The sequence below is a fragment of the Lepus europaeus genome, chromosome 15, assembly GCF_033115175.1.
Source record: "Lepus europaeus isolate LE1 chromosome 15, mLepTim1.pri, whole genome shotgun sequence".
Taxonomy (NCBI): Eukaryota; Metazoa; Chordata; class Mammalia; order Lagomorpha; family Leporidae; genus Lepus; species Lepus europaeus.
Window position 1 is genome coordinate 78271073 of NC_084841.1, and position 24807 is coordinate 78295879.

The window sequence follows — 24807 nt, forward strand, 5'->3', positions numbered from 1 at the left end:
TCTCAATAAAAGGTGAAATATAAATAACATTTTTATGATTATGCTTGAAGGTTGTCCTGAATAATTCTAGATCAGTGATTACATTTCTCCATTGAAATGAAAGGTGGTCTTCATAGAAAGTTTACAGTGGAGAAGTAGTGGAAGTCTTTTGTCCTTTAGTAGTTGCCTTTCCATTTACGTGAAAGGCTACCATATTTATAAACTCCTGACTGATGTGTTTGTTTTGAAATGCGTATGAGTTTGTTTCACAGCCTACCTGCTCAGCTGCTGTTGGAGACATTCATTTATAAATTGCATGAATAGGAATAAATCTGTGGGCAGAGAGTGAAAGAGGGGTTTATTTCTCAAATTCTTTAAAGTCCACGATTGACCTTTGTCTGGCAGGACTCTCAAGTACCTGCTTAAAAATCTGTCCTGATCCAGTAAGAGAAGGACCTCATCAGTCAAGGATTTCAGAGTAGATCTTCTGTTTCTCAAACGAATTCAAAGGGAATAAGTGAGAGTGACAGGCTGAATGGGAGAGCCTGCTACTGTCACTGCACATCTGGTTATTGCTGCTTGCCTTCTATGTGTCTGACGCTTGGGATTCCTGGTCAAGCCAGAACCAGAGACGCTGGAGGCTGACAGCTAACATCTTTGTTTCCTTCTGTCTTTTTTCCATGACTGTATCTACTGCCTCTCCTTGGTTTATAAGCAAAACCTGAAAAACCTACAAAAATAAGTATTTTGTGACTTAACTATCAATAATGCAGGAGACACTGCTATTTATTTTGGTCAGAGTTGATTTGGTATAGTTTATTTCAATCTAATTGAAATGTGAATTTGGGGGAAAAAATTCTTTAGGCTTGCTGCCAAAAGGTTGGAATGAAAGATGGGCGTATTGTCTCGGCTTTTTATTGATGAAAGAAGTAAAATTGAATCATAGTTGAGGGTGGTGTGCAGTGTCATATATCAGAAGACACTCATATTGAAGGCCTTTGAATTCCTTTGAGGTAGAAGGGGCTGATTTGATCTTGAGATCAGTGAATCTGAAAGATATTAATGAATTAAGGTTTTTTTAAAATATGTCTAATAACAATTAGTATTATGCATGCTTTGTCTCTTCCTTGTTGGTTTCTGTTACGCTTAGGAGTTGTTTCATTTCTGTTCAGCATTATACTCACTACAAAACTGAAAGTTTCTAACACAGACATGGAAATCACTTTTCATTAGATGTATATTCAATCATGAGTGTTTTTTTCCAAAGTCAGAAGGTTAATGAGCTAGTGGAAGGAAAGTAGGTTTCCTCTTCTTCCGCGAGGAAATTAAAATAATTTCAACTTGCAAACATGTCTGAAGGTGGTACTCCAGATTAGAAAAGGGAGTCTGAAAAAATGACTTAGCACTATTAGAGCCGTTGGGACCTTCAAGAGTGAAAATGCACATATCCCAAAAGATTATGATAAGAGATGAGATCAATAGGACATCCCAGCGCTAGATTATGTATCACACTGTCCTTTCTTCCCTGGGCAGGAGAGAGCTGTTCTGGTTAGGCAGGTATCCTGCTTGAGGCTTTTTCCTTATGCTGTATTTCAGTTATTAATTTCTGATACAAAGAATAGGAGAGAATTCACCTACATGAAGACAGTGCATGAATTATTGTACTTGCATTGTTTCAGTCTTTATTATGGATTCTAGTGACCATGCATGCATACTGTTGGTGGGACTGGCAATTCAGGATGAGAAAGTGTCATCAATCAGGTTTTAAACCTTGCTGTGTTTCAGATGTGGGCTTTATCTGTGACATTGGACAAACACCTGGGGATCGTCCGATTTGGTTATTGGGGGTTCTCCTCTGGCCTCTCTGTTGCTCTCTCCTTCGGTCATTTTCCTGGGTCTTTGCACTTCCAGAAGGGGCGTGGGTCCTGGGCAGGTGGCATTGGGAAGGAGGACAGAGTAGAGGAGTGAGCCAGCTTGGGCAGTTTGTCCATTTCTCCCTCTCTGAGTGGTTTTATGAGGCAAGGTGTTAGAAAGAGGCTCACTTTAGTAGCTGACCTGAGTCTTTTAGACAACTTGCAGATTTCAGAATTAATTGGGACCGATTTTTCAGACCTTAGTTCACTGACAGGATTGTTGCAAAAATGAAACAAAATCACATCTCTTGCTGTGAGGCATTGGCTGTAAAGTGCTAGACATACTTGTTTTGTATCTTCCTGAAGTCAGGGATATGAGAGACATCAGAAATACTGTATACATCAGGAATGTCTGTATATTTCTTTGTAGGAGCATGGTCTCATTTTTCTTCTCTCTGTGAACTCTTCTTATTCATTCTGAATTTATATACAAATGTTTTGCAAAGATAAATTCTGAACATAAAGCCCTAAATTGTACCTAAGCCCCAGTGCTCTTTGAAATTTCAGTTGTTTATGGTTTGAAGAAACACAATGTGACTCAGATGTTTACTGAGTGACCACTACATGCTCTCCATGAGCCAAAATCAGCCGATGTCGTCTCTGTTGGGTGTTGCATCATCAGAAACACGTGGCATGACATTTTTCTTTTCTTTCGAGATGTTTCTCTTGTAAGTAAGGCCCTGAGGTGATTGTGAAGACAAACCAGAGCGCAGGAAGAAATTGTCCAGAAAACTAACTCTTCCTAGAGGGTGCTTTAGTTGCTATTGTCTTGAGTGAATCCTGCTGCTACCCAAAGCGGTTATCTCGGTCATCTCATTGGGGAAAATGAGGACTAATGATTGCCCCCAGCTAACTCCTAAAATCAGTTCTGAAGATCAAATGACACCATTGATGTGAGGGTGCTTTGTAAGCTCCCAAGAACCCTCACATGATTATCACATAGTAAGATGTGTACAACTCTGTGTTTATTTAGATGCTGTCTCAAGCCATTTCCCAAAGAAGGGTTAGGAAAGGCACCTCATTTCACTCAGCAGGTGTTTGAGTAAATGTCTAGACCTGGCTCTTTTTGCTGAGTCAGCTAGAAATTGATCCGAAGACTAGTTGTTTCTCTAGTGTGCTTACCATCCAGATGTTTCTTTCGATAATAATTAATATTTTCTAGATGTGGAAGAACATCCTTCTAGGAAGTTCTACACCTTATGAAATGTTCTGCAGAGCCTCCTCTGCAGGCTCTGTGCTCCAAAGCCTTCTCTGTTTGGACTCATTTGGTAGAACATGGTTGTGTGGAATGATTATCAAAATGTAACATCTGACTTTTGCAATGTCTTAGTGACTGCTCCAGTTGCCGGCTCCAAGTCCTTGCTCTGGGGAACTGAGCCATAAAGTAAACATGCTTAATGGATTGAGGTGGATTTTATAGCTCTGAAAGTTGTAGGTGCTGAGGCAGATTGCTTTAATACATTTATTGAGAGTGGTTGGCAGAAAGGCATTCTCCAAAAGCTTGTAGAAAGAGATTAGGAAAATTTGAGCAACTAGTGAACTTCCAACCGCTCTGTTAGAATGGACCTGGCTCTTTTATATTACAGAATCCTATAATGAGGATAATGAGAAGGGGGAGGGGAGAACTTTTCACAGTTATAGAAATGAATATGTCCTACCATACCGATGAACACAGTAGATTTAAAGTGAAAATTATACTTGAAAACCTCTTCCCATTAACATTAGAAGACAGACTAATTAAAAGTTCCCTTGTATTGGTGGTATTAATAAAGGTTACTCCTTAGTCATAAGAATTCAAAACATGATCACTATTTCTTTTAATAAAACATACTGCTCATAATGAAAAAGTGTGTGCTGTATTCATATCCTGTTCTTCAATTTAGGGCTTCAAGAGATAAATGGAATTTATCATTATGCTATCTTATGATAAATCCTAGCCATGCTCTATAATACAATTCCTTCTTAATGAAATGTCAAGAACTATATGAATGTGCTATATAACCCCAAGGAGATAGGGGAAAACAAGTAGAATAAACAGGTATGGATATTAAAAAACATTTTGCTAATTACAAATGAGAGGGAATAGGATGTGGCCTACTGGACAGAGCTCTGGACAGTAGGAGTACCGTGGAGGAGTTCCCACTTCTGTGTCATGCTGTGTTGGATATAACAGTGCAGCCCTTGCCTTCTTCTGAGTTCATTTTACTATCTCAAAACTTGATGCAGCACTTGCATATCGCAGTGTGTATGTCCGTAGGTGTGGGGTAAATGTGGAGTGGTGGCCCTGCAAAGATCAGCATGGGTGAAGAAGCGCTTTGGGCTCAGTGGAAGAGTCCATGAGCTGTGTCATTGTTCCAAGGTTTATAATGAGTAAGTCCTTGAGATAAGTCCAAGTAAGAAAGCTTTGGAAATGATCTGTTAGGTTTTAATTACATCTTAATTTAGGAGAAATACTCCAATTAGTCACTTGGTCTCCCTTTGCTTGAGTCATTTCACCAGTGGGATGGGATTAGTAATATCTCTTCATGGCAATTTACAGCATACCCAGATATAAAGAATCAAGTTCCAAATCCCTCACTGTGTTTCTGAGATGAAAATCGTAATCATGTCTAGTATGTGACTCAGGCTGTACAATGACTTTTTGTGAACTGTCCGTTTCTTTTACTTCAATATTATGAGAACTCAGCTCTATTACTATTGATATTCCACTTTTATAGAAGGAGAAACTGAAGTATCAATAAAGCAAATGCCTTATGCTTGACATCACTCAAATAGCCATAGTCGCAGAAATGACCAGAATTGAACCTAGGCTGTCAGGCTTCAGGGCCGAGATACTCACCTCCATTAACTGCTGCCTCTCGTTAGAATCCCTTGATCTTGATGATTGGGAACAACTCCAGAAAGAGCTACGGAAGGAAACACCATTTGTTTAATGTTATCACATTTAATCATTTGGATGTCTCCAGCATTCTTGATCTTAGTGAGACTCAGGCCTTTCTAAGTTGGAAATATATTGAAGACACTATATTGAATCTGTTAAAAAACTAAATATGTTAAAAAATGAAAATCTTAGAAGTATACTGAAGGCAGATGGGATGAGTATTAGTGTAGTATGTATGTATCTGGAATGAGGAAGTCAAGAGTTCTCCTGGATGATTCTAATTGTTGGTAATGTAAAAATTTCTGTTTCTGTTTCCTGAGGTAGAGGGTTAGACAGACTTCTCAAGGTACAGTCATCAGTGTGGTCCCAGAAGAGGTTGTGGGGAGTTCTGTGGTTTCAAAGAAGACTTATGTTGTGTCTGCTTTCCTCTGTCAACTCTGGAAACATTTCCTGGTGAAAGTCATTATTTGGGCAAAGGAGCACATTGAACAATGGTAAAATGGAAAAATTCAGGTCCATTATGCAACTAGGTCCAATTTTTTGTCTGCCATCCCCAGAGATTCCATTAATTATGCTTGGAATTCTTTGGTAAGTTTTCAGACATTCATGTTTCTTCAGATTCTTGTGAACAAGATCTTGCTTCACAGTGCCATGAACCATTAGGTAATACAGTACCGGATACATAACAGACCTTCAGCAATGTTCCCTCCCAAATTGGCTTAAGACAGATGGGTGGATAGATGTGTGGAGGAAGGGCTGGATGGGTGGGTGGATGGATGGATGAGAAAGAAGGAAAAGAGAGAAGGTAGGTAGGTGGGTGGCTGGTGAGGATAAACCGGGGCTTTCCCAGATCTATTCTGAGTCATGGCTTCTGTACCTGACACTGGATTGAAAATAGACAGCCAGTGAGCATGTGGGCTCAGGGGAGTGATATAAGATGAGAAAGACTTTTCTCAGTTCATCTCATATTTTATTGTCTGGTAGCTTTCAACATGGAATGGACATAGGTATGAGTCAATTCTTGCCATAAGCCTTTCCAACCACTTATTAGAGTTTTTTAAAGTTATGTAATGAATTCTAATTGCTTCCTTCCTTGATTCAAAAACTAAATTTGTAATATATATACACATATGTATATTTATACATATTATACATGCAAACAGAGAGAGATAGTAAAATTAGAAGGACAAAGTAAATTTGAATACTTCAATTAATGGCAACTTATCAAAGTTTGACTATTGTGTTATTGGGAAAACATAACCAAAAAAAGGGAAAAATAATTGATGCCAAATATCAAAGAAAAAAGGCATTTGTTTAAATCATTGTTCAATGCTTGTTTATAAAATTGCATATTTCTTGCAGTCTTGGAATGGAAGCCCTTTTTTTCCCACAAAATTTTGATAGAGATTCAAACTAAATCTGGGAATCAAAACTTATTTGGCATCATCAGTCAGCTGTGAATGCTAGTTTCCAAAATGGGCATGGTGACTAAGGGCTGGAGTTAGGAAATTTTTCAGATTTTGGAGGGGGTATTAAGATGGTTATTGTTTCAGGTTTTCCAAGGAGAGCAGGGCACAGAAATTTTCCTTGTAAGGATACTTGACATAGCCCCACTACATAGGGCCAAAATATGTCCAAGTTGTAGACAATGGAAACAACTCTATTAGGAAAATTACACATTTGGCCCTGACTCAAAGCCATCATCATTAAAAACAAAAAGAAGAAAGAAGAAAAGATCACAAGTGGCACAAAACCCTTCTCACAGGTTCCCAAAGTCCATGAATTGGGGTAAGAGTCTTTTTTTTTTTTTTTTTTTTTTTTTTTTGCTTTTTCATTTCACTGGTTGCTGTGAATCTTGAAATCAATTCTGAAAAAATTATTTCTAGATTTGTAGACCTGGAAAAATTTTGCTCAGCCCAGGCCTTGGAATTTGAGACATACTCATGGTTGAAATGATTGAATGAATGAATGAATGAATTGTGGTAAACCTGTCTTTTGAACATGTAAATAGCTGCAAAGAATTAACAAACCAGTCATAACAGTGCCTTATCCACTGTTTTAAATCATCGATGAATTGCTCAGGATAGTAATACTTCGAAGTTTTTTGAATGATATGTTGTAATTCCAGAAGTACTTAGTTTACCCTGAGGAGGTCGTTGATACTGACAATAGTCACTTTTAAGAGAGAAAATATGAAGAGTTCTTGCTTCAGTTTTCCAGGGGAAGAAAACAGAGAAATTCTTCCTGTGAAGATACTTAGACATAATTAAACGGGGTCAAAATACATCCGAGTTTTAGACAACAGAATCAAGTCTACTTGAAAAAATGGACTTCTTCCTGGATCCCACATTACAGATACTTTAGAAATGGTAGTCTCCATTTGAACGTTATTTTAAATCAGGCATTGATATCACTTGTTTAGAAAATCAGCCAAGGGCTGAAAACTATATTTACAGCATTCATATACTTTTCTCCTTATATCTTGATCTCTTCCTCATTGCGTGTGTTATTTTTGCAAGTTTTCATGAAACATTATTATGTTTTATTATTTGAAAGTGTTATAAGCAGAGCTTAAAAATAAAGTTAATGGAAAACCAAATGAGTTTTATCTGACATGTTCAGTTCAATAAGTCAGTAGTTCCAACTATTGTACCAGCTGTAAAATTTTTGTGATCTCTCTTCTTTACATGAATATTTTATAAATCTTATTCTCAAATTTTGAAACTAAAACTTGCCTAGAGGTCAGCTAGCTCCGCTCTCTCTATTCAGAAGGAAAAAGTTAAATGGCTTTTTCAAGATTTATGCAGCCGGCTCCCAACACAGCCCAGCCGAGCTTGGAGCTCCTGCATCTCTTTACCACACCAGTCAGTGAGAACATCATTATCTGGTTGATATTCACATGGTGTGTTAGATTTTTGCTCCCTATTGAGATGTTAATTATGAACAGTGTAAGTCATTTCAAGCTTGGCCTAAATTCCTTTTGGCCACTAAAAAATATAATTTTTTACATTTTTGGGGAAAGATGAATTTTAACCTTGAATGCTATATAGAACCTTTTTCTCAGACCTGAAGTTTTTCCTTTATTTTACTCAGTTGGCATCACAGATGCACAGGTAATCCCACATGTAGGTCGACATAGGACTGCTCATGTGCATCAAAGACTGACTATGCTTTTTCATACCCTCCATATTTCCTTATCCTAAAAATCAGTGCAACCTGAAACCTACTGAATATGCAAACTATTGTATTAGTGGGCAACATGCACCTGTCCAAGTCATTGAGCCACACAGATGGCACTGCTTACTAAACCATGTTTTGTAAGTTATAACTGTACTTTTGTAAAAAAATAATAATAATAATTAAAACACTGGAATGTGCTACCTGCTGCCTCTTTTATTGAGTCTTTTGGAAGCTGGCAGCCATACCTAGACAGCAGCGCTTGGCGGTGTACAGCACTCTGACTGGCCAGAGGGTGGCGCTAAGGAGCTTGGCCTTCATCATGTGAGCTGGATTTTTTACTGCCTGGAGCAGCAACACAGTCACCAGGGAATCTTATTCAGACCAGGTGTTCCCAGGCCTATGCTTGGGAAATTCTGATTCATGAGGTCATGGGTGTAGCTCGAGAACATAAATTTCAAGAAAAGCACTCAGGCGAGTCTAATGTACATTCCCAGCTGGAAGAATCTGGGGCACCAAGGAAGGATTTCAAGGAGGTGTTGATGATACAGACAGCTGGCAGGACACACAGACAGGTGGCCCTGAATGCCTGCTTACTCGTCACTCTTGCCTTTCCACCTATGGCACCCATGACTGCACTGGGTATGCTCCTACCTCATAGCCCCGTCTTCCTCCATCACTTGGGGAACCCTTCTGAGTATGGAGTAGCCATGGGGAAAGACACAGGTGCACATGAGATCTTTGTAGAAGAACTCACAGAAAGCAGCGCATCCTGAGTCTAGCCTGGGCTGTCCATTACCACTCCATGCTTAGTGTGGATGACATGGAGGGAGGGCAGTGTTGGGTGAAGGTAGCCGCACAAGGCAGCAGTGAGTAGGTGCCCTCAGCCCTGAGCCAAAGACTCCCCACCTGTCTCTGGCAGCAGAGAGACATTGTGCTCTGAGACTGGAACAAGAGAAACTAATGGATAAAGAAGCTGGGATCTGCCAACCAGACAAAGAATAGTTTTGGCCAATGCACTGTGGTGGGTTGGTCCTTCATCTGCCTGAGGCTGAGAGAGAATGAGTATGAACTCCTGGAAAGCAGGAGGATCAGTCAGACAGGGCAGCTGGGCAGGTGACAGGAGACCCCGTGAGTTCCTGTGACTGCGGTAGGATGAGCACTGAGACAATGAGCAGAAGGGCCTGGAGGCCCAGACTAGAGAACACCTCTGCAAATATCTGGGGAAAACAGCTGATGAGCGGAGTCCAGACTTGCTGGAAGACATGGGTTCAAGTTTAGAGCCCATCACAGACTGTGTGACTTTGCAAACGTTATTTGACATCTCTGGGTTCCCAGTTCTTCCTCCTCTATTGAGGATAAAAATACATTCCTTGGCACTAGCACCAGTAAGTCTGGATGCAGAGTATCCCGCAGGCCCCCTTGTGCTGTCGGTATTCCCTCAAAATCAATGCAAAGCCCTTTTCTTGTTACCACAGTTCAGGCATACGCTGGTCTGCAGTCCGTGGAGCCATCAATTCATGTGAGACAGCCTTGGACAAAAATCGAAAAAAGGCTCATACTATGCTAAGCGTGAATTTGACAAGTGGAGTGATGGATTGGACTCTTGTTTACAAGCTCTTGTTTATCCGTGTGTTTCCTCAGCCTTATGTGATGTGTGTTGTTCAGTGTTTATCCATCTAGGGTTGGGAGGGGAGACTTGACCTACTGCAGAACTGACAATGTTTCTGATTTTACTGCAACAGAAGAGCCGGCTTGCCAAGCTCTCTTCTGGAGGAAAGGATGGGACACATTGGCTACTCGAAAACACAAATACAATACACTTATCATCCTCAGTAAGCAGCTGACCGTCCAGTGTCCCTCCCACCCCCAACAAGGAAACCGTAATGAACAGTCTCCTGTTAGATTTTCTGGGGAGTCTACTAGTTAAGAAACCTGTATAGAGGCCGGCGCCGGGGCTCAATAGGTTAATCCTCTGCCTGCGGCGCCGTCACCCCAGGTTCTAGTCCTGGTTGGGGCGCTGAATTCTGTCCCGGTCACTCCTCTTCCTGTCCAGCTCTCTGCTGTGGCCCGGGAGTACAGTGGAGGATGGTCCAAGTCCTTGGGCCCTGCACCCCATGGGAGACCAGGAGAAGCACCTGGCTCCTGGCTTCGGATCAGCATGGTGCACCGGCCGCAGCGCACCAGCCACAGTGGCCATTGGGGGGTGAACCAACGGAAAAGGAAGACCTTTCTCTCTGTCTCTCTCTCTCACTGTCCACCCTGCCTGTCAAAAAAAAAAAAAAAAAAAGAAACCTGTATAGGAATTAAACGTAGTTATTCTAAAGGCAGACTTGCTTTCCCTATGCATCTGTCAAACTTTCTAGTGGTTTTCCTACATGGAAGTTCTGGAAATGAGTACCAATAAATTGAATTTCACATGCACATATTTCTACCTAATCTGTTTTCTTGGAAGCTCAGCAGGTAATTAAAATATATTATGCACTTCTATTATAAGACTGCCGGGCTTTAATTAAAATGTAATCAGTGCTAAATTTTATTGGAAACAAGCTCATTTATGTAGTTATGGTTGCCTTTCTGGTCTTTAGGTGTGTGTGCAGTAGCCCTATTTCCAGAGTGACACGTGGAGCCCCCGAGGGTCTCTGCTCATGTGCCAGGCACTGGTTCTTCACCATCCCTATCCATGCATTCAAGAAGGTAAACAGATGTTTGGAGAGCTCATGCTAGAAGCTGCAGGGACACCCAGCAGGTGGACAAAGTGGACATAACATGTACTAACAAGGAAGCTTAATCATACTCAAGAATATCAAATCATAAACTACACTGAGTGGCATTGAATAAGGTAGAAGATGATAGAGAATAAGATAGGGCAGTTAATTTAGATGATAAATGCTGAGATAATGAATTTGACACTGAGGCCAAAGAGATGGAGAGCTGATTTTGATTTTCCTGTTGTTTGAAAGTTCAGGAAGACTAGGGGAAAATGTATGGGGGGGCTTTCAAAAACTTATGGAAAGGCCGGCGCCGCGGCTCACTGGGCTAATCCTCCGCCTGTGGTTCCCCAGGTTCTAGTCCCGGTCGGGGCGCCAGATTCTGTCCCAGTTATTCCTCTTCCAGTCCAGCTCTCTGCTGTGGCCTGGGAAGGCAGTGGAAGATGGCCCAAGTGCTTAGGCCCTGCACCTGCATAGAAGACCAGGAGGAGGCACCTGGCTCCTGGCTTCGGATCGGTGCAACGCCAGCCGTAGCGGCCATTTCGGGGGTGAACCAATGAATGGAAGACCTTTCTCTCTGTCTCTCTCTCTCACTGTCTAACTCTGCCTGTCAAAAAACTTATGGAAAATGCATATTATGGGGGAGAAAGCTGCATATTCATTTAAAAAAAAACTGTAACAAAGTGAATATTTAGTTTTGTTTTTTTCCATGAACCTTTTGAGTACTCTCTTATGTAGAGGACCCAGCGCAATGTGTGGTGCTGAAGGTACCCAACAGATTCAGCTCCACGCTGTCTCCCAGGCAGTGAATATTGAGCCAACCATGTCCATGTGCTGTGTGTGCTGCCTCTGCCTTGGGAAGTTGTTCAGCGCTGCCTGGACCCCACCATTACCCACAAGGCCTTGGCCGTGTGTGAGGCAGGGTCATGAGGACAAACTCACGGATGGATCTGGTAGGTGACATCTATGCCCAGGGCAGCTGAGGACCTACCTAGTCCACTGACTTTCAGCCAAGCCCCGCGCTGAGCATGCTGCAAGTGTGATTTTTCTGCCCAGACCTGCCTTGTTCAAGAAATCTGAGCAGAGAGGGGCACCCATTCTCTCCCTGGGATCCAATCCACACCCTTTCCCTCCCCAAGATCCAATCCGTTTGCCTCAGCCCAGACTCCCTGCTTCCTTTTCTTGGGATTTTGTTCTTTTCCTGGTACCCAGACTCATGGTACTTCCTCAACCTAGGACATTGTCATCCTAGTGAGAGATGTCACTTCTGATCCCTCCTCCCTTAACCACCCTGCCAGGCCAGGCCCCTCCATGTGCTCCCTAGTGAGGATCAAAGTGAGCTTTATCTGCGCCTTTTAGTCTGGGATTCCTATTTGTGTACTCCCTCTTAGGGGGGTGGAATTAACGCTGGATGTATCAGCAAACCACATGCCAGGACTGCCTGCAAAGCCCTCTCTCCCACCGGCCAGTGTGCCTGTGATGACCCTGCATTGCACAAAGCCAAAGCCTAGGGGTGATGAATGAGGTCCTGGAGTGCCGTTCCCTGGGCCAGGCGATGCTGGGCCATGTGCAAAGACAGAGGAGATAGGAGCAACGCTTAGGTTGGCATCAGTTGGACCGGTGCTATCTAGGAGGAATGGGGCCATCACAGAGCAAGTTCTGCATGAGTTGGGGTTGAATCGTTGTAAAAGGATTGAGAATAACCATAAAGGAGCTAAAGTTACTGCAGATGCTGAGCACTTTGGAGCTCCCTAAATGTACCCCCCATCTGCATGGTAGAATTGGGGGCCCCTTGACAAAGGAGAAGAGAATTAGAGGAGACTGCAGCAGGTGTGGCCATCAAGAGCCACCAAAGGGCTGGTGGCGCTCAGGCAGCAGAGTTGGTGCCCTGTTGGTCTCGTTGCTCCAGTGTCTGCCTTCCTGTCTGAGAGGGAGGTGATCAAGGCTCCAAGCAGCACAACAGCAGAGGTGGCCTGGGACGCAGCCCTGGGGTCTGTTCAGGGATCTGGCACTGGGAAGATGTATAAGAGAACTTCGATCCCGTAGCAAAGTACTTTTGATGTGGGTGTGAAAACTTCACAATGAGAAATAGGAAGAAGCTTCTCTCCTCGCTTCATGGTTTCTAGTTTGTGGTTTGCAGGCTGCTAAGAGTACTTCTGGAGAGGGGGTGGTCATTGGTTATTCTGTCCTAAGTACCCTCTAGCAAGGAGGCTGCAAAGGCCGGGAGCACGCAGAGTGTGCTTTGAGAAGGCTGCCTTTGGTGACCTGTGTGTGATTTTTTTATTTTCAGATACAGACAAGCATAGAAGATTCTGTCCTTGCAGGAATGTCACTTAGCCTGGGTCATCAAAATGTGGGAGGCCTCAAGGGCAAGTGCTTGGCACAGCTGTTAAGACACTGGTTGGGATGCCCATATCCCATACCAGATGGCCTGGGTTCGAGTACCTGCTCTGGGTACTGACTCCAGCTTCCTGCTGATGTACATGCTGGGAGGCAGCAGGAGATGGCTCAAGTACTTGGGTCCCTGCCACCCACACGGAAGATCTGGATGTAGTTCCTGACTCTCAGCTTCTCTTTGACCCATCCCCAGCTGTTGTAGCCATTTGGCAAGTGAAGCAGCAGATGGAAGCTCTCCCTCTCTCTCTCTCAATTTGACTCTGCCCTTACCTCTCAGATAAATAAAACAAATGAAAAAGTTTTTTAGTGTAGCACGTTTGTATATATGAGGGTATTTCAAAAGCTTCATGGGAGATGGAATTCACAGAAAAGTATATCTTTGGAAAAAAATCTTGCTATCCATGCAGTTTTTGTAATACACAGTTGCATGAAATATGTGTATTCCATCAAATATGTATTTGATGTGAAACTTTTTTGCATCAAAATAAACTCTTTGAATTCCATTTTCCATGAACCCTTTGAAATACTCTCTTGTTAGTCTGTCCAAGCAAAATGTTCTGTTCTCTAAGATGGACTAAGGAAAGGTACTTGTAAGATGATTATTTATTATGCTTTTTAAGGATTTATTTATTTATTTATTTATTTGAAAGTCAGAGTTACACAGAAGGGGAGGCAGAGAGAGAGAGGTTTTCCATCCACTGGTTCACTCTCCAGTTGGCCACGACGGCCAGAGCCACGCCGATCCAAAGCCAGGAGCTTCTTATGGGTCTCCCACACGGGTGCAGGGGCCCAAGGACTTGGGCCATCTTCTACTGCTTTCCCAGGCCATAGCAGAGAGCTGGATCGGAAGAGGAGCAGCCGGGACTAGAACCGGCGCCCATATGCGATGCCAGCACTTCAGGCCAGGATGTTAACCCACTGCACCACAGAGCCAGACAGGCCCTCTTTATTATGTTTAATACATTTGTTCAATGTGGCTCCTGCATGGAAGATCCCACCAACCTGGTGAGCACAGTCATCTTCAAAGCGAGGAGTGCATAGGAAATGTGGACTTTTGGAGCTGGTGTTGTGGCGTGGCAGGTCGAGCAGCCACCTGCAACACGAGCATCCCATAAGAGTGCCTGTCGGAGTCCTGGCTGCTCCGCTGCTGATCCAGCTTCCTGCTAGTGCCCCTGGGAAAGCAGTGGAGGATGGTTTGAGTGTTTGGTGCCAACCACCTGTGTATGGGAGACCCGGATGGAGTTCTAGACTCCTGGCTTCAGCCTGGCTTAGAACTGGCTGTTGAAGCCATTTGAGGAGTGAACCACTCTGCCTTGCAAATAAGTGAAATAGATCTTTTAATTTAAAAATGCCACACTAAGGAGACACTTATAAGAAGATTCTTAAGTTTAGTGCGCGTGTTCAACATGGCTCCTGCAATAAAAGACTCCATGAGGGCAATGGATATTGCCATCTGCAAAATAAGGCGTGCACAGAAGATTATATGTGGACTTCAGCATTCTTGTATTGCCAATGTCGGCCATAACTATTTGCATTCAGTGACCTGTCAGTAAGATGGCAGAGTCCTTGTACAGATACCGACCATCACCACACCCCCTGGTTTCTGAGCAGTCAGTGGGCGATGAGTAAAGTGGAGCACATTTGAGAGAAAATGGGTGACACTACAAAAGACAAGCGCGTTTCTTTGGCTGTCAGAATTAGCAATGAAAATTAAGACTGAGAACATCTGTTTTAATTATGTATGTAGCACAGGCTGTTCTGTTGTTTCACAGTTTCTTTCCGGGAAAAAGAAAAAAAAAGAAGAGAAAAGATACCTGCTAGTCTCTTGCAGTCTTCCCCTGGAGCAAAGTCTAATTTGCTTTTTGTTATAAAAAGCTGCTGTTGATATGGAATCATGTCCTTGTGGGCATTTTTTATGTAGAATTTTTCTAATTCCTTTTGGAGACTCTGTGTGATAGAACAGGCAAATACGGACAAAGGGCAGTAAGCATCAATTTCAAAATAGAAATGATCAAAATGCATGAGCTGTGTGTTGAATTAGGCATAGAAACTTATTTATTTATTTATTTGACCCAGTCATGAAAGCCCTAATAATGCCAAGTGATACCACTGAGAGAGAGACTGGGAACAGCAAAGAAAGTCAAAGCAAAGCAGATAGAAGGTAGATGCTGGCCCATTGGGCAGGTGTAGCCTTGAAATGTCTCCCGCTCACCTGATGCCCCAGCGTGCTGGACCCTGTGCAAAATGAACCACACAGCTGCAACGGCTCTTCACATCTGCCATCTGCCACCGAGGGCGGGTAGATGTCAGACAGCCCTCCTGGCATTTTTTGTTTCTTTGATTTGCCTTGTAAAAGTAACTGTGGCCAAATTCCTACATATAAAGTCCCGTAGAATTAAATGCTGCTTTTCCCCTTCTTTAACATTCTGCTCTCTTGTTCCTGCCTTACCAAAGAAATCCACCTTAAGAATCTTCCAGCCACATGTGTCTCAGTTGTGTTCCGTTCTATATTCTGTACATCTGCTTGTATCCTCCCTGTGAGGGGGTCTTCAAAATGTGCATGGAAAATGCATATTAGGAGAAATGATGCAGGGACTTTAAAAAATTGCACCCAGATAAATATATCTTCCAGTTCCAGTTTTAATTTTTTATGCTTTTTAGTTACTCATTTATAGAAGAGAGATTTCATGAATTGCACAGATCTGATCCCAAGAGTGTAATATTTTCCTCTCACCTTCCTTCCCTCTCTTCTGCTGTTTTTTTCTTTCTTTCTTGTTTTCTTTTAATTTTCTGTGACAGCACACTTTGAATTTACTTTCTAGTTACAGGTTCAATGATCCTCTGTAAAAGAGTTCACAAGTAAAAGTGAGACAGACCATTGTTCTGCAGGGGTGTACACAAGGGTTATAGACAGCTATCAAATCACAAGATGTCAGTTTAACTTGATACACATTTTTTGTACTCTATATTTAGCTACAACCAATCAGAGAAAACATGATATTTCTGCTTTGGGATCTGGCTTATTTCACTAAGCATAATTCCATTTTTCCAGACTGTAAAAAAAAAAAAAAAAAGACAACTATTTTTGAGAGGCAGGGAAAGAGAAAGATCTGCCATCCACTGGTCCATTTCCCAAGTACCTGCAAGGCTATAGAGCCAGGAGATGGAACAGGGAGCCAGGAACTCAACCCAGGTGTCCTGTATGGGTGACAGAACCTAGTCATTTGCATCATCACCATTACTCCCAGGGTCTGTTATTACCTGAGACTGGTGTCAGGAGCCAGGAGCCAGAGCCCAGCATCACACCTGAGCACTCAAGATAAGTTAACTTGGACGCAGGCATCTTAACTGCTGTGTTAGTCCTGGACCAAACGACCAGCCCTGCGCAAGCTTTTGAAGGACCCTAGTACAGAGAAGATATATAAATATGTAGACAGAATATATTTGTTAAAGTCCTGCTGAATAGCATCTTTATTTTAACTTGCTTGAAGTAGGATAGCAGTGAATTTAATAGAGTAGAACATTTGGTTCCTTATCCCTTCCAAAAAAGAAGACCTGGGACAGTCATTTGGCACCGCAGTTAAGACATTGCTTGGGGTGCCCACATCCCATATTGGAATCTTAGCTTTGAGTTTCAGCTCCGCTTCAGGTTCCAGCCTCCTGCTAATGCACGCCTTACGAGACAGCTGGGTCCTGACACCCACATGGGAGACTTGGATTGAGTTCTCAGGTCATGATTTTGAGCTGACTCAGCTCTGGCTATTGCAGGCATTTCGGGATTGAACCAGAGGATGGAGGAGCTCTCTCTGTCTCTCTCTGTCTTTGTTTCTCTCTACCTCTCTCTTTGTCCTTCAAATAAAATGAAAATTTTAAAAGCCAAGACCTTATTGAAAGATCAAATTAATTCAATGATTTCTTTTTCTAAATTTAGATTAGGAAAGAGAATGAAGTTTGTCCTAACAAAATATATGTTTAAAAAACAACCAAATATATTCTGTAGGTTAATAGTGCTATTTCTGTGTAACAGTTTTCATCAAATGAGTATTTTAATATATTATTTGTAAACCCTTTTAGATTTACATAGAAGCAGTTAATGGATTTTACCATAGAAACAGTTTATGAATACAGCCAATTTTATTTCTTCCTGGCTAAATCGTGTATTTTGTATTCCATTTCCATCCTCACTTTGGTCAGGATGTCTAGAAAAATGATGAAGTGATGACAGTAGGTATCCTTTCTTTTTCTCAGTCTCTCAAGTGGAAAGATTATAATATTTTACCATAAAATATGATATTTGTTCATTGCTTTATTAGATCAAGAGAGTTCTCCTCTATCCTTGGCTTGTTGGGATCTATTTAATTAATGGATATTGAATTTTATAAAAATTATCATGAACATTTCCTTTAGTCTATTAATTTGTGAATTACATGAATTTTTTAGCAATAACCCACCTTCAAATTCATGATAAACCCATACAGGTCATAGGATTTTATCATTTATATACATTACTAAATTTAGTTTGCTAATATTTTGTTTGGAATTTTTGCATAAATATTTATGAGTGATATTGATCAACATTTTTCCTTTCTTACAATTTCTGTGTCAAATTTTGGTATTAAGGTATTGGTCTCATATAATAATAATTAATAATTAACACTCTATTAATCTATATAATTTTTAAAGCTTTATTTATTTATTTAAAAGAGTTACAGAGAGGCAGAGAGAGAGAGGTCTTCCATCTGCTGGTTCACTTTCCAGATGGCCACAATGGCCAGAGCTGAGCTTCTCTGAATCCAGGAGCCAGGAGTTTCTTATAGGTCTCCTACTCAGGTGCAGGGGCTCAAAGGCTTGGGCCATCTTCTACTGCTTTCCCAGGCCATAGCAGAGAGCTGGATTGGAAGTGGAGCAGCTGAGACTTGAACCGCCGGCGCCCACATGGGATGCCAGTACTTCAGGCAGTGGCTTTACCCACTATGCCACAGTGCCAGCCCAAGCTTATATAATATTAAAATGTTTTCTTGGATGTACAAAAATTTTTACTGCTGATAATATTTCTTAGATGGTTTTAGAAATGTCTACATTTTTTCATTTTTTTAGATTAGTTTTAATACTGTTTTCAAATATGACAGCTTATGCATAAATACTGAATGAGTTGGAAAAAAAAGTATCTTCTTTTGGAAGAAATCTAGTAGTACTGCAGATTTTTTTTTTAGCAGAAAAGATGTGTTCAGGGATTTTATGCAAGATGAACTGGATCAGCATTGAAACAATATCTCTCTTCATTGGTTGGCGACTGTCAAAATCAACATCTAAGTCCACTTGGAAAATTACTGTCTTTTCCCATTGTTGAATTATCAGCTTCTTTCAAGTGGCCTGTTGCTTGAGTAAATGGTCAGTACCATTTTAAAGGAAGGTCTCGTGTATGACCTGTATCCCTTTCTAAGGCCACACCCGTGTGCCAATGGGCCGTGGTAAGAGGCTGTACCCCCAAGTTTCTGAGTAGAATCTACTGCACCCCAGGCAGGCCTCGAACAGTCTTCTCATGAGCTGAGAACTCATCCAAAATCCCAGGTAGCTGTTGTTTGTAGGGTCACATGACTTGTACCTGCACAGGCACTCTTTTTACTCTTACAAATGGATTATTCACATGTAACCCTCATGTGATCATGGGCCGCTAACCTTGGATATTTGAATAAAATTAACACAGGACAAAATTCTGAGGATACAAGAGAAGTCTCCCAGGATGTCCAGCGGTCACTGCAGCGGGCAGCATTGCTTTGCTCCTACTGTTTACGTGGGCACAGGCTGACAGCCAGAATCTCCGTGGATTTCTGGACTGGGAGTTTGGTATAGGTATAGCATTGGTTACTGTGGATTGTGGCCATTCTTGCAAACCACCATCAAGTTTTGTGCGATTGTCAATTCAATCTCATTAATACTATGCTTTGTAGAGTGCACCTATGGAAAACAAGTTCTGGGGAGCCCATAATTTTCTGATAACTAGACCTGGAGACATGCTGTAGCTTGAATATGAGCTATGGGTGCCTTTAGTGCCAAAGCAGATGCTCGCACAGTCTGATCCCACGGTAAGGTTTCATTCTCATCACAGTCATCATGGCCCTGGCATCTCTCCATCCCCTGTTGGAAAATGGGCAGAGGGCAGCAGACTCTGTGGAGTTTCTTGCTTAATGTCACTGTTACACCTTGTAGATGACACTTCAGAGGATTTGGGAGACAAGCATTCTGTAATAAAGAGTGAACTGGGCAGAAGTGAACACCCTACATTCAACAATTCTTTTCCTGTATTCTCTTTAAGAATACAGATTAAGTGAACATTCTCTTGTGAACTATCTCCAAAAGTCAGGTTTATTCTAGAACTAGCCTCTCTGCTAATGTATAAGAAAGGTCTTTAAAAAGCTCATGGAAAAATATGTATTGTGTAAAAAACTCCCTGTGAACTTCAACTTTTTTTGCACCAGCATAAACTTATAATTTCATTGTGGCGTGAATCATTTAAATGAGTATTGAAACTTTTGATTTGGGCAGAGGTGGTGGGAATTCTTTGATTTAAACTTTCTTTAAAAAAGCTAAGTTGACATTGCCACCACTGATTTGTTGACTGTACTAGAAGCATTTCACAATGGAGAGATACAGTGCAGGGAAGGGAAATGGTATGCAGAGAGCCCTGGGTGCTGATGTGGAAGCTTGGGCTTGCCCTACGGCCTCATACCCTGTCGGCTCAGCCACACAAGCATGCTCTCCTCCTCCATCTCTAGGAGAGCTCAGCTCTCCATGGACGTGGGAAAATATTTTGAAAGTTAGATGGGGAGAATTCTTTTATTTTTTAAAGATTTAGTTTTTTGTTTGAAAAAGTAAGAAATACAGAGATAGTGATCTTCCATCCGCTGGTTCACTCCCCCACATGGCTGCAATGGCCAGGGTAGCTGGGGCTGAAGCCCAGAGCCAGGAGCTTCTTCCAGGTCTATCACGTGAGTGGCAAGGGTCTAAACGCTTGAGTCCTCTTACACTGCTTTTCCCAGGCCAGGAGCAGGGAACTAGCGTCAGCAGTGGAGCAGCTGGGACACAGATGGGATGCTGTTGTTGCAGGTGTCAGCTTAACTAGCAGCGCCACAGGCCCCAGGGAGAAAATTCTTTTTCAAAGATCAATTCCTGGGCCTGGTGATTCTAAGGAGACATTGCCCGTGCAATCACTTCCTGCACAGTACCCACTGGAAGGTATTTATTCATTTGAAGGTAGAAAGAATGGATAATCACTGATGTTAAATCATACAGGTTGCAAAAGGATCTGGGAGAATTTTCAGTTCTACTGACGCCAGCCTACAGTGAGGGGACTCTAAGATGGATTCAAAGTGTTGTTCTTTCCTTCCTTTTCCTGCTGTTTACCTGATTCTCACATTATAAAGCAGGCTGAAGACCTGTGTGTGCAGGAACCACAAAATCACTTCCGGCTAGAGTGCAGTCTGGGCCTCAAGAGCACCACTGACCACAAGCTGGAGTCAGAGTCAAGTTTGGATCCTGATACACCAGGGTATTAACTGTGATAGATTTCCCAGTGTCTGGTTTTTACTTCAGAAATTTTTATTTATTTTGAAACTCAGAGTTACAGCAAAAGGGGAAGAGAGAGGGGGAGAGAGAGAGAGAGAGAGAGAGAGAGATCTTCCATCTGCTGATTCACTCCCCAAATGGACCCAACAGCCAGTGGTGGGCCAGACTGAAGCCAGGAGCTTTGTTTGGGTCTTCCACATGGGTGGCAGGGGCCCAGACACTTGTGCCATCTTCCACTGCTTTCCGCAGGCAATTAGCAGGGAGCTGGATAGGAAGTGGAGTAGCTGGGACTTGAGCTGGTGCCTGTATAGGATACTGCTGTCATAGGCAGCAACTTTGCCACAATGTCAGCCCAGTAGTTTTGATTTTTTTTCAGTACTCTTCAATAAAAAACATAAAGGATACACATATTCTCTTAAATCTTGCATGAGTAACTTTTACAGTCTATCAACGCATCTAAGACTTAAACAATTATGGAAGAAGTAACTATTGACTGTTATTATCAGCTATTTAAAGAATTAAGTAATATTGAGTCAATACCTTGAAAGAACCCCATCCATTGATTAAATTAGCAGAAAGGCTAATTCTTGACTTCAAATTCCATGTCTGCTCATTGCTTTGCCTTCCATTGTTAAGTTTGAAGCTGTTCACTACTGGCTTGAGTATGTAGCATAAGCTCTCTGAATCTCAAGTTCTTTTCCAGCAAACAGGTCTAGTGCAGTGAGGAAATGCTTGAAGCTCCCCCCCCCCCCGCCCCGTTCCTCACTTGCACTGAGATACATGCACCTGTCTGTAACTCAGTGTCAGGATGATAGCCGTAAAACTGTCTCTATGCGCTGTCGTTGAGTTTCAAGGAGACAGTGAATGCCAAGCACTTAACACAATGCCTCCCCTAAAGGAGGAGCTCAGTCAATGTTGGTTGTGAAAAAGACCCTTGAAGAAAGTGTGGGAAAATTGCTTTGGGCAGACAGTCGTTGTGTACTTGGTGCTGAAGAGCGGGGTATAAGGACAGGCAAAGGAAAGCCTTTTACCAATATGACGCTGAGATCTCTCTCTTCCAGTTTCAAAAGTTGTCTTCAGTGATGTTTATCCCTGATTAATTGCATTCAGTAAGTTATTCCTCCTGCTTTTGGTCCATTTCTTAAAGCCTTTGCCTTTTCTGTATTTGGCATACAAGGAAAAAGAAAGAAATCAGAGGGTCAGTGTGGGTGTATCTGTATCTGCTTGTCGTCCTGGCCCAGCGTGTCCCCATCATAGCTGAATGAACTTGACAGAGGATGAGAAGGGCTAACAAAGACCCATGGTTTCTTCCTGGGAGTTACGAGTGCCAAAAACAAATACAGGTTTGAGGGTAGATTCCTCTTTAAATTCCATTTTAACCTATTGTCTGCAATTTGGAGTTGAAGACAATTAGTTCACATCTACCTATCCACTACCCACAGAGACTGAAGATTTTTCAATTATTACAAAAGTGAAAAGGCTTCATATCCATCCTTTCTTGGTCTCTAAGCTTTAGTACACCTGCTACAGTGGAATTTTTTTTTTCAATATTCTCAGGTGTAAGAATCCTTTACAGAGTTGTTAACCAGAAGTTGGGGTGCATTTTTTAACAGAAACAGTTCTATGAATAATTGATGAACTTCCTGGGGAAGCCCACAAGTCTATTTTTTACACAAGGATGGTTAGAAACGTGCTCTGCGGGAGCCGGTCAGGCAGAATGCCAGAGACACCCTGCTGACCCACAATAGACCAGGAGTCCCGCACACTCCAGGAACCAGCGGTAGCTGTCCCAGAGCAACAGAGAGCTCTTCTGGCAGGGAGAGGGCTGTGGCTGGTGGCTCCACAGACCAGGTGCTGAGGAGAGGCGGAGAGCAGGCTAGGTGTGACCCAAACACAGCCTTCAATGTCTCTTTTCTAATTTCCCTTCCTTTTCTTACTTTAGAAACCATAGTCCTTTCTGAGAACGTGGGAGGAATTCTACTCTGAGTAATCAAAGAAATATGCATAGAAACAAGCAGAAGCCTTCTCTCACCCATCCCCACCCTGCACGACTTCCCCTGGTCTCTTCTCTTTTCCTTTCCTTTTGATCCGGGAGAAAGGAGGAACCTGTGCCCTAACACAGGGTGTGAAATGCACTTGACTGAGATTGCTGTGCCTGTTCCGAGGATCGCCCCCACTCAGCGCCCCCGTGCACTTGTCGGTCACAGACAGCATGGCTGGAGTTTCTGAGCTTCTGCGTCCTGTCGCAGAGGGGGTCCTGGACACAAGGGCTTGAGGGGCGAGCTGTTGTGGGAAAGACAAGCAAGACAAGTCGGGGAGCCATGAGTGTTTGACGAAGAGGCTGTCAAGACAGTTCTAGAACGCCTTACTCATTTCATGCCCTTGGGATCCTACTTGGAGTTCTCCAAGGAGGAAAAAATGTGACCTGGGTAGCAGATGTGCAACCATGAAAGACACGAGGAGAAAAAGGAAAATTCCCACAATTTTTCCTTCATGGCTGTTGTACCCTCACCCATTCCATTTATTTTTAGCTTAAATCTGTGCTGAGGTAGCATATGTCCTTTGTCAAAGGCCTAATAGTTTCCAAGGCTTGTTCATGCAATGTGCCATTAGAGCATCCTAACAGTTGTGGGAGGCAGGCAAAGAGGGTCTTAGAAGCCTGTTGTATTGGTTGAGAAGACAGGATTCAGAAAGACTTCACTGACAAACGTAGTACAATGATACTTCAAAGACTGTGGACACGGGGAGTGGGCATTGGGCCCGGCGGATATGGGGCTGTTTGGGGATGCCTGTGTCTCGTATCCGAGTCCACCCCTCCTGCTTATGGACACCCTGCAAGCCAGCAGGTGGTGGCTCAAGCACTTGAATGCCTGTCACCCATGTGCATTGGGGTCCTAGCTGCTGACGTTGGCCTGTCCTACTCCTGGCTGTTGTAAGCATTTGAGGAGTGAACAAGGAGATAGAAGATCTGCCTCCTGTCTGCTCTCCACCTTTCAAATAATATTTTTTTTTTTTTTTTGTACAGGCAGAGTGGATAGAGAGAGAGACAGAGAGAAAGGTCTTCCTTTTGCCGTTGGTTCAGCCCCCAATGGCCGCTGCGGCCGGCGCATGGTGCTGATCCGAAGCCAGGAGCCAGGTGCTTCTCCTGGTCTCCCATGCGGGTGCAGGGCCCAAGGACTTGGGCCATCCTCCACTGCCTTCCTGGGCCATAGCAGAGAGCTGGCCTGGAAGAGGGGCAACCGGGGTAGAATCCGGCACCCCAACCGGGACTAGAACCCGGTGTGCCGGCGCCGCAAGGCAGAGGATTAGCCTGTTGAGCTACGGCGCCGGCCTCAAACAAATTTTAAAAAAGAAAAACAATATTTATGGAAATGGAATTAAGAGGTAGATTTACTTTGGTGGAAGAGACTTTCAAAACTGCAATTTTTTCATAATGTGTATTTCCTGAGAGACCTTTGGAGACCCTCTCATATGCATAGATTGCAGATTTTTTTGTGTGTGTGCCAAAAAACGTTGCCTTATGGCTGGCGCTGTGGCTCACTAGGCTAATCCTCCACCTGCAGTGCCAGCACCCCGGGTTCTAGTCCCGGTTGGGGCGCCGAATTCTGTCCCTGTTGCTCCTCTTCCAGTCCAGCTCTCTGCTATGGCCTAGGAAGGCAGTGGAGGATGGCCCAGGTGCTTGGGCCCTGCACCCGCATGGGAGACCAGGAGGAAGCACCTGACTCCTGGCTTCGGATCAGTGCGATGTGCCGGCCGCAGGGCACTGGCCGCAGCGGCCATTGGAGGGTGAACCAACGGAAAAGGAAGACCTTTCTCTCTGTCTCTCTTTCTCACTAACTCTGCCTGTCAAAACAAAACAAAACAAAAAACACGTTGCCTTTTATTTCCATTTTCCATTGACTTTTTGAAGTACCCTTACATAGAGAATGCAGGGTACGCCCCAGGACTGGAATTCAATTATTACTTCACTCTTTGAACTTCACATTGAAATTCCGACTTTACTTCTTGTCTTGACTCATGGGTTAGCAAAAATACGGCAGTGTGACTAGTTTGAACGTTTCATGTTTTGAAAACCTGAACTACCTAAAAGTTTATATGAAAGCAGGTGTGTGTATTCCTTCAGGATTTCTTTAACTTCTGTTTCCCCTTAGGATTAACCATAAGTGAATTTATGCATCTGAGT

General features: G+C 42.9%; 1 protein-coding gene across 5 annotated transcripts in view; it reads left to right on the forward strand.

Moving 5' to 3' along the window:
* Nucleotides 1-24807, forward strand: part of MCTP1 (multiple C2 and transmembrane domain containing 1) — a 614838-nt gene that overhangs the window by 210356 nt on the left and 379675 nt on the right. The gene's annotated exons all lie outside the window — the stretch shown is intronic.